This window comes from Nerophis lumbriciformis, unplaced genomic scaffold (assembly GCF_033978685.3).
Source record: "Nerophis lumbriciformis unplaced genomic scaffold, RoL_Nlum_v2.1 HiC_scaffold_44, whole genome shotgun sequence".
NCBI classification, from domain to species: Eukaryota; Metazoa; Chordata; class Actinopteri; order Syngnathiformes; family Syngnathidae; genus Nerophis; species Nerophis lumbriciformis.
In genome coordinates this window covers 320001-330000 of record NW_027316586.1, presented here as the reverse complement: position 1 = coordinate 330000, position 10000 = coordinate 320001, and positions in this window count along the sequence as shown.

Sequence of the window (10000 nt, the reverse complement as noted above, 5' to 3'; positions counted from 1 at the left end):
CCTGGGTGGAATCAGTTCCAGGATTTCATTCATGCGGGAAAAGTTGAAAATGTGTCCGGGACAGCGCCCCCTAGGCGGACACACGCTCCGGACAGAGCCCCTGTCGCTCAAGCCCTGGAAGTCCTAAGTACCTGGGTGGAATCAGTTCCAGGATTTCATTCATGCGGGAAAAGTTGAAAATGTGTCCGGGACAGCGCCCCCTAGGCGGACACACGCTCCGGACAGAGCCCCTGTCGCTCAAGCCCTGGAAGTCCTAAGTACCTGGGTGGAATCAGTTCCAGGATTTCATCCATGCGGGAAAAGTTGAAAATGTGTCCGAGACAGCGCCCCCTAGGCGGACACACGCTCCGGACAGAGCCCCTGTCGCTCAAGCCCTGGAAGCCCTAAGTACCTGGGTGGAATCAGTTCCAGGATTTCATCCATGCGGGAAAAGTTGAAAATGTGTCCGAGACAGCGCCCCCTAGGCGGACACACGCTCCGGACAGAGCCCCTGTCGCTCAAGCCCTGGAAGCCCTAAGTACCTGGGTGGAATCAGTTCCAGGATTTCATCCATGCGGGAAAAGTTGAAAATGTGTCCGAGACAGCGCCCCCTAGGCGGACACACGCTCCGGACAGAGCCCCTGTCGCTCAAGCCCTGGAAGCCCTAAGTACCTGGGTGGAATCAGTTCCAGGATTTCATCCATGCGGGAAAAGTTGAAAATGTGTCCGGGACAGCGCCCCCTAGGCGGACACACGCTCCGGACAGAGCCCCTGTCGCTCAAGCCCTGGAAGTCCTAAGTACCTGGGTGGAATCAGTTCCAGGATTTCATTCATGCGGGAAAAGTTGAAAATGTGTCCGAGATAGCGCCCCTTAGGCGGACACAGGTGTCTGCATGAGCCCCTGTCGCTCAGAAGCTGGAAGAGCAGTTTGAAAAAGGACCGGGGTAAAGAGGGGGAAAGCACCATATATGTGTCCGGGAAGGCGCCCCTCGGGCGGACACAGGTGTCTGCATGAGCCCCTGTCGCTCAGATGCTGGAAGAGCAGTTTGAAAAAGGACCGGGGTAAAGAGGGGGAAAGCACCATATATGTGTCCGGGAAGGCGCCCCTCGGGCGGACACAGGTGTCTGCATGAGCCCCTGTCGCTCAGATGCTGGAAGATCAGTTTGAAAAAGGACCGGGGTAAAGAGGGGGGAAGCACCATATATGTGTCCGGGAAGGCGCCCCTCGGGCGGACACAGGTGTCTGCATGAGCCCCTGTCGCTCAGATGCTGGAAGATCAGTTTGAAAAAAGAACCAGAGGATAGAGGGGAAAAACACCATATTTGTGTCCGAAAATAGCTCACTTTGACTCGGACGCGTTCCCTGTGATTTCAGCCTGTCAGACATGGTGCACATAGTAACGAGATGGAGGTGTTTTGGTCGACCAGGTAAAAAACGAAAAATCGAGAGAAGGTAAAAAGTAGGTGAAAAATTAAGCCTCTCTCGTTAAGGTACTTAGAAAAAATCCCCAAAAAAAAATGAACTCCCATTGAAATGAATGGGGAAAATTTTTTTTCTCGTTTTTTTTCTAAGTACAACAACGAGAGAAGGTAAAAAATGGTTTTTTTTAGCCTCTCTCGTTAAGGTACTTAGAAAAAAACCCAGATTTTTTATTTTCTCGTTTTTTTTCTAAGTACAACAACGAGAGAAGGTAAAAACAGGTGCTTTTTAGCCTCTCTCGTTAAGGTACTTGGAAAAAATCCGAGACATGTTTGGTCTTCCCCACTGACAGTGCGCCTTTGCTGGGTAAGTTGTGGACGTGCCAGGCACCCCCGGGACACCGGTGGAACGCGGCCGGACTCGTGGTACTCCAACCCGGGCATAATTTTGGATATTTCCCGGTCCTTTTTTTCCCCACTTTCCCAACTTTTCTTCCGAATCACAGTGCGCCTTTGCTGGGTAAGTTGTGGACATGGCAGGCACCCCCGGGACACCGGTGGAACGCGGCCGGACTCGTGGTACTCCAACCCGGGCATAATATTGGATCAAATTCGGGACTTTTGCCCACTTTCCCAACTTTTCTTCCCAATCACAGTGCGCCTTTGCTGGGTAAGTTGTGGACATGGCAGGCACCCCCGGGACACCGGTGGAACGCGGCCGGACTCGTGGTACTCCAACCCGGGCATAATATTGGATCAAATTCGGGACTTTTGCCCACTTTCCCAACTTTTCTTCCCAATCACAGTGCGCCTTTGCTGGGTAAGTTGTGGACATGCCAGGCACCCCCGGGACACCGGTGGAACGCGGCCGGACTCGTGGTACTCCAACCCGGGCATAATTTTGGATCAAATTCGGGACTTTTGCCCACTTTCCCAACTTTTCTTCCCAATCACAGTGCGCCTTTGCTGGGTAAGTTGTGGACATGCCAGGCACCCCCGGGACACCGGTGGAACGCGGCCGGACTCGTGGTACTCCAACCCGGGCATAATATTGGATCAAATTCGGAACTTTTGCCCACTTTCCCAACTTTTCTTCCCAATCACAGTGCGCCTTTGCTGGGTAAGTTGTGGACATGCCAGGCACCCCCGGGACACCGGTGGAACGCGGCCGGACTCGTGGTACTCCAACCCGGGCATAATTTTGGATCAAATTCGGGACTTTTGCCCACTTTCCCAACTTTTCTTCCCAATCACAGTGCGCCTTTGCTGGGTAAGTTGTGGACATGCCAGGCACCCCCGGGACACCGGTGGAACGCGGCCGGACTCGTGGTACTCCAACCCGGGCATAATTTTGGATCAAATTCGGGACTTTTGCCCACTTTCCCAACTTTTCTTCCCAATCACAGTGCGCCTTTGCTGGGTGCGTTGTGGACATTGTAGGCGCCCCGGAACCCTGGTGGAACGCGGCGGGACTTGTGGGACTCGAACCTGGGTGTGATTTTGGACCAAATTCGGGACTTTTGCCCACTTTCCCAACTTTTCTTCCCAATCACAGTGCGCCTTTGCTGGGTAAGTTGTGGACATTGTAGGCACCCCGGAACCCTGGTGGAACGCGGCGGGACTTGTGGGACTCGAACCTGGGTGTGATTTTGGACCAAATTCGGGACTTTTGCCCACTTTCCCAACTTTTCTTCCCAATCACAGTGCGCCTTTGCTGGGTGCGTCGTGGACATTGTAGGCACCCCGAGACACTGGTGGAACGCGGCGGGACTTGTGGGGCTCGAACCTGGGTGTGATTTTGGACCAAATTCGGGACTTTTGCCCACTTTCCCAACTTTTCTTCCCAATCACAGTGCGCCTTTGCTGGGTGCGTTGTGGACATTGTAGGCACCCCGGAACCCTGGTGGAACGCGGCGGGACTTGTGGGACTCGAACCTGGGTGTGATTTTGGACCAAATTCGGGACTTTTGCCCACTTTCCCAACTTTTCTTCCCAATCACAGTGCGCCTTTGCTGGGTGCGTTGTGGACATTGTAGGCACCCCGAGACACTGGTGGAACGCGGCGGGACTTGTGGGACTCGAACCTGGGTGTGATTTTGGACCAAATTCGGGACTTTTGCCCACTTTCCCAACTTTTCTTGCCCACTCACAGTGCGCCTTTGCTGGGTGCGTTGTGGACATTGTAGGCACCCCGAGACACTGGTGGAACGCGGCGGGACTTGTGGGACTCGAACCTGGGTGTGATTTTGGACCAAATTCGGGACTTTTGCCCACTTTCCCAACTTTTCTTCCCAATCACAGTGCGCCTTTGCTGGGTGCGTTGTGGACATTGTAGGCACCCCGGAACCCTGGTGGAACGCGGCGGGACTTGTGGGACTCGAACCTGGGTGTGATTTTGGACCAAATTCGGGACTTTTGCCCACTTTCCCAACTTTTCTTCCCAATCACAGTGCGCCTTTGCTGGGTGCGTTGTGGACATTGTAGGCACCCCGGAACCCTGGTGGAACGCGGCGGGACTTGCGGGACTCGAACCTGGGTGTGATTTTGGACCAAATTCGGGACTTTTGCCCACTTTCCCAACTTTTCTTCCCAATCACAGTGCGCCTTTGCTGGGTGCGTTGTGGACATTGTAGGCACCCCGGAACCCTGGTGGAACGCGGCGGGACTTGTGGGACTCGAACCTGGGTGTGATTTTGGACCAAATTCGGGACTTTTGCCCACTTTCCCAACTTTTCTTCCCAATCACAGTGCGCCTTTGCTGGGTAAGTTGTGGACATTGTAGGCACCCCGAGACACTGGTGGAACGCGGTGGGACTTGTGGGACTCGAACCTGGGTGTGATTTTGGACCAAATTCGGGACTTTTGCCCACTTTCCCAACTTTTCTTCCCAATCACAGTGCGCCTTTGCTGGGTAAGTTGTGGACATTGTAGGCACCCCGAGACACTGGTGGAACGCGGTGGGACTTGTGGGACTCGAACCTGGGTGTGATTTTGGACCAAATTCGGGACTTTTGCCCACTTTCCCAACTTTTCTTCCCAATCACAGTGCGCCTTTGCTGGGTGCGTTGTGGACATTGTAGGCACCCCGAGACACTGGTGGAACGCGGCGGGACTTGTGGGACTCGAACCTGGGTGTGACTTTGGACCAAATTCGGGACTTTTGCCCACTTTCCCAACTTTTCTTCCCAATCACAGTGCGCCTTTGCTGGGTGCGTTGTGGACATTGTAGGCACCCCGGAACCCTGGTGGAACGCGGCGGGACTTGTGGGACTCGAACCTGGGTGTGATTTTGGACCAAATTCGGGACTTTTGCCCACTTTCCCAACTTTTCTTCCCAATCACAGTGCGCCTTTGCTGGGTGCGTTGTGGACATTGTAGGCACCCCGAGACACTGGTGGAACGCGGCGGGACTTGTGGGACTCGAACCTGGGTGTGATTTTGGATCAAATTCGGGCCTTTTGCCCACTTTCCCCAACTTTTCTTCCCAATCACAGTGCACCTTTGCTGGGTAAGTTGTGGACATGCCAGGCACCCCCGGGACACCGGTGGAACGCGGCCGGACTCGTGGTACTCCAACCCGGGCATAATTTTGGATCAAATTCGGGACTTTTGCCCACTTTCCCAACTTTTCTTCCCAATCACAGTGCGCCTTTGCTGGGTGCGTTGTGGACATTGTAGGCACCCCGGAACCCTGGTGGAACGCGGCGGGACTTGTGGGACTCGAACCTGGGTGTGATTTTGGACCAAATTCGGGACTTTTGCCCACTTTCCCAACTTTTCTTCCCAATCACAGTGCGCCTTTGCTGGGTGCGTCGTGGACATGTCAGGCACCCCGGAACCCTGGTGGAACGCGGCGGGACTTGTGGGACTCGAACCTGGGTGTGATTTTGGACCACATTCGGGACTTTTGCCCACTTTCCCAACTTTTCTTCCCAATCACAGTGCGCCTTTGCTGGGTAAGTTGTGGACATTGTAGGCACCCCGAGACACTGGTGGAACGCGGCGGGACTTGTGGGACTCGAACCTGGGTGTGATTTTGGACCAAATTCGGGACTTTTGCCCACTTTCCCAACTTTTCTTCCCAATCACAGTGCGCTTTTGCTGGGTGCGTCGTGGACATTGTAGGCACCCCGGAACCCTGGTGGAACGCGGCGGGACTTGTGGGACTCGAACCTGGGTGTGATTTTGGACCAAATTCGGGACTTTTGCCCACTTTCCCAACTTTTCTTCCCAATCACAGTGCGCCTTTGCTGGGTGCGTCGTGGACATGTCAGGCACCCCGGAACCCTGGTGGAACGCGGCGGGACTAAGTTCCAAGAGGGCGTTTTTGCCCCCCCTCCAAACTCCCTCTCTTTGTTTATAGTGCATATTTTCTGCTGGATCTACTCTCTATTTACTCCAAGGAAAAAAACTAGCCGGTCGCGGCAATTTTTTACAATCGGTCGCCAAACTACGGCACGAGGGCCGAACGCGGTACGCCGGCGTCCAAGATACGGCCCGGGGATTTTTTTGATTTTTTGGGCTTTTTTTGATTTTTTTGGACATGTTGGGCATCCCAGGACTCGGGTGCGACTGCAGGACGTGTGGGGCTCTAACCTGGGTGTGGTTTTTGGTCATTTTTCCGGACTTTTGCCCACTTTTCCAACTTTTCTTCCCCACTCACAGTGCGCCTTTGCTGGGTGCGTTTTGGGCATGTGGGGGGCACCTCGGACTCGGGTGGGACGCGGCGGGACTTGTGGCACTCGTACCTGTGTGTGATTTTTGATCATTTTGTGGACTTTTCCCCAGACACTCTCCACTTGTCTACCCCACTTCCCCTGTGACTTTGCTGGGGGGGCGTTTCCCCGCTGTCCTTTGTAGTGTAAGGGTTACTTTTCTTTTTTTTCTGTCTGAAAATAGGGCCCCAAAAGGCCTCACACTCCCCGGGAAGACCTGATGGACGCCTCGGCGTCACTGAAACAGGCCAATCTGTCTGAAAATATGGCCCACGAAAGGCCTCACATTCCCCGGGAAGACCTGACGGACGCCCCGGCGTCACCGAAATACGGCAAACTGTCTGAAAATAGGGGCTCCAAGTGTTCCCCACTCTTTCTGGCCCACAAAAGGCCTCTCATTCCCCGGGAACACCTGTAGGACTCCCCGGCGTCAAGGAAATACGCCAAACCGTCTGAAAATAGGGGCCCAAAAGAACTTGAAATGATGTGTTTAATTTGGGGGGTGATGTCTATAATTATGGGGGTGCATTGGAGGCGGGAGTCCACTGGAGGGCTCCACACCGTCTGAATATAGGGCCCCAAAAGGCCTGGAATTAATGTATTTAATTTGGGGGGTGCATTTGCAGCGGGAGTCCACCGGAGGGCTCCATTTCCCCACTCTTTTGTTGACATATGGCCACAAAAGGCCTCTCATTCCCCGGGAAGACCTGAAGGACGCCCCGGCGTCACCGAAATAAGCCAAACTGTCTGAAAATAGGGGCTCCAAGGGTCCCCCACTCTTTCTGGCCCACAAAAGGCCTCTCATTCCCCGGGAACACCTGCAGGACTCCCCGGCGTCAAGGAAATACGCCAAACCGTCTGAAAATAGGGGCCCAAAAGAACTGGAAATAATGTGTTTAATTTGGGGGGTGATGTCTATAATTATGGGGGTGCATTGGAGGCGGGAGTCCACTGGAGGGCTCCACACCGTCTGAATATAGGGCCCCAAAAGGCCTGGAATTAATGTCTTTAATTTGGGGGGTGCATTTGCAGCGGGAGTCCACCGGAGGGCTCCATTTCCCCACTCTTTTGTTGACATATGGCCACAAAAGGCCTCTCATTCCCCGGGAAGACCTGATGGACGCCCCGGCGTCACCGAAATAAGCCAAACTGTCTGAAAATAGGGGCTCCAAGGGTCCCCCACTCTTTCTGGCCCACAAAAGGCCTCTCATTCCCCGGGAACACCTGCAGGACTCCCCGGCGTCAAGGAAATACGCCAAACCGTCTGAAAATAGGGGCCCAAAAGAACTGGAAATAATGTGTTTAATTTGGGGGGTGATGTCTATAATTATGGGGGTGCATTGGAGGCGGGAGTCCACTGGAGGGCTCCACACCGTCTGAATATAGGGCCCCAAAAGGCCTGGAATTAATGTATTTAATTTGGGGGGTGCATTTGCAGCGGGAGTCCACCGGAGGGCTCCATTTCCCCACTCTTTTGTTGACATATGGCCACAAAAGGCCTCTCATTCCCCGGGAAGACCTGATGGACGCCCCGGCGTCACCGAAATAAGCCAAACTGTCTGAAAATAGGGGCTCCAAGGGTTCCCCACTCTTTCTGGCCCACAAAAGGCCTCTCATTCCCCGGGAACACCTGTAGGACTCCCCGGCGTCAAGGAAATACGCCAAACCGGCTGAAAACAGGCCCCCAAAAGAACTGGAAATAATGTCTTTAGTTTGGGGGGTGATGTCTTTAATTTGGGGGGTGCATTGGAGGCGGGAGTCCACTGGAGGGCTACACACCGTCTGAATATAGGGCCCCAAAAGGCCTGGAATTAATGTATTTAATTTGGGGGGTGCATTTGCAGCGGGAGTCCACCGGAGGGCTCCATTTCCCCACTCTTTTGTTGACATATGGCCACAAAAGGCCTCTCATTCCCCGGGAAGACCTGATGGACGCCCCGGCGTCACCGAAATAAGCCAAACTGTCTGAAAATAGGGGCTCCAAGGGTCCCCCACTCTTTCTGGCCCACAAAAGGCCTCTCATTCCCCGGGAACACCAAAAGAACTGGAAATAATGTGTTTAATTCAGGGTGCATTTGCAGCGAGTGTCCACCAGAGGGCTCCAATTCCCCAGCTATAGTCCTGGTACTCTAAAATGATGGCACTTAGTCAAATTTCCGCCTTTTTTTGATGACTTCCAACTAGGAGAGGGACTAATTTTGAGTTCCGGACCCGGGTGGAGAACCATAGCAGGTCGGCCTTCTTAAAGGGAAATGCTCCTAGGCACTTAGTCAAATTTACGCCTTTTTTTTGGACTTCCAGCGAGGAGAGGGACTAATTTTGCTTTCCGTACCCGGGTGGAGAACCATAGCAGGTCAGCCTTCTTAAAGGGACATCCTCCTAGGCACTTAGTCAAATTTACGCCTTTTTTTTGGACTTCCAGCGAGGAGAGGGACTAATTTTGAGTTCCGGACCCGGGTGGAGAACCATAGCACGTCGGCCTTCTTAAAGGGAAATGCTCCTAGACACTTAGTCAAATTCACGCCTTTTTTTTTGGACTTCCAGCGAGGAGAGGGACAATTTGGCGTTCCTGACCCAGGTGGAGAACCATAGCAGGTCGGCCTTCTTAAGGGGACATCCTCCTAGGCACTTAGTCAAATTTACACCTTTTTTTTTGGACTTCCAGCGAGGAGAGGGACTAATTTGGCGTTCCGTACCCAGGTAGAGAACCAAGGCACGTCGGCCTTCTTAAGGGGACATCCTCCTAGACACTTAGTCAAATTCACGCCTTTTTTTTGGACTTCCAGCTAGGAGAGGGACTAATTTTGCGTTCCAGACCCGGGTGGAGAACCATAGCAGGTCGGCCTTCTTAAAGGGACATGCCCCTAGACACTTAGTCAAATTTACGCCTGAAAATAGGGCCCCAAAAGAACTGGAAATAATGTCTTTAATTCAGGGTGCATTTGCAGCGAGTGTCCACCAGAGGGCTCCAATTCCCCCACTATAGTCCTGGTACTCTAAAATGATGGCACTTAGTCAAATTTCCGCCTTTTTTTGATGACTTCCAACTAGGAGAGGGACTAATTTTGAGTTCCGGACCCGGGTGGAGAACCATAGCACGTCGGCCTTCTTAAAGGGACATCCTCCTAGGCACTTAGTCAAATTTCCGCCTTTTTTTGATGACTTCCAACTAGGAGAGGGACTAATTTTGAGTTCCGGACCCGGGTGGAGAACCATAGCACGTCGGCCTTCTTAAAGGGACATCCTCCTAGGCACTTAGTCAAATTTCCGCCTTTTTTTTGGACTTCCAGCGAGGAGAGGGACTAATTTGGCGTTCCAGACCCAGGTGGAGAACCATAGCACGTCGGCCTTCTTAAAGGGACATCCTCCTAGGCACTTAGTCAAATTTCCGCCTTTTTTTTGGACTTCCAGCGAGGAGAGGGACTAATTTGGCGTTCCAGACCCAGGTGGAGAACCATAGCACGTCGGCCTTCTTAAAGGGACATCCTCCTAGGCACTTAGTCAAATTTCCGCCTTTTTTTTGGACTTCCAGCGAGGAGAGGGACTAATTTGGCGTTCCAGACCCAGGTGGAGAACCATAGCACGTCGGCCTTCTTAAAGGGACATCCTCCTAGGCACTTAGTCAAATTTACGCCTTTTTTTTGGACTTCCAGCGAGGAGAGGGACAATTTTGCTTTCCTGACCCAGGTGGAGAACCATAGCACGTCGGCCTTCTTAAAGGGAAATGCTCCTAGGCACTTAGTCAAATTCACGCCTTTTTTTTGGACTTCCAGCGAGGAGAGGGACAATTTTGCTTTCCTGACCCAGGTGGAGAACCATAGCACGTCGGCCTTCTTAAAGGGAAATGCTCCTAGGCACTTAGTCAAATTCACGCCTTTTTTTTGGAC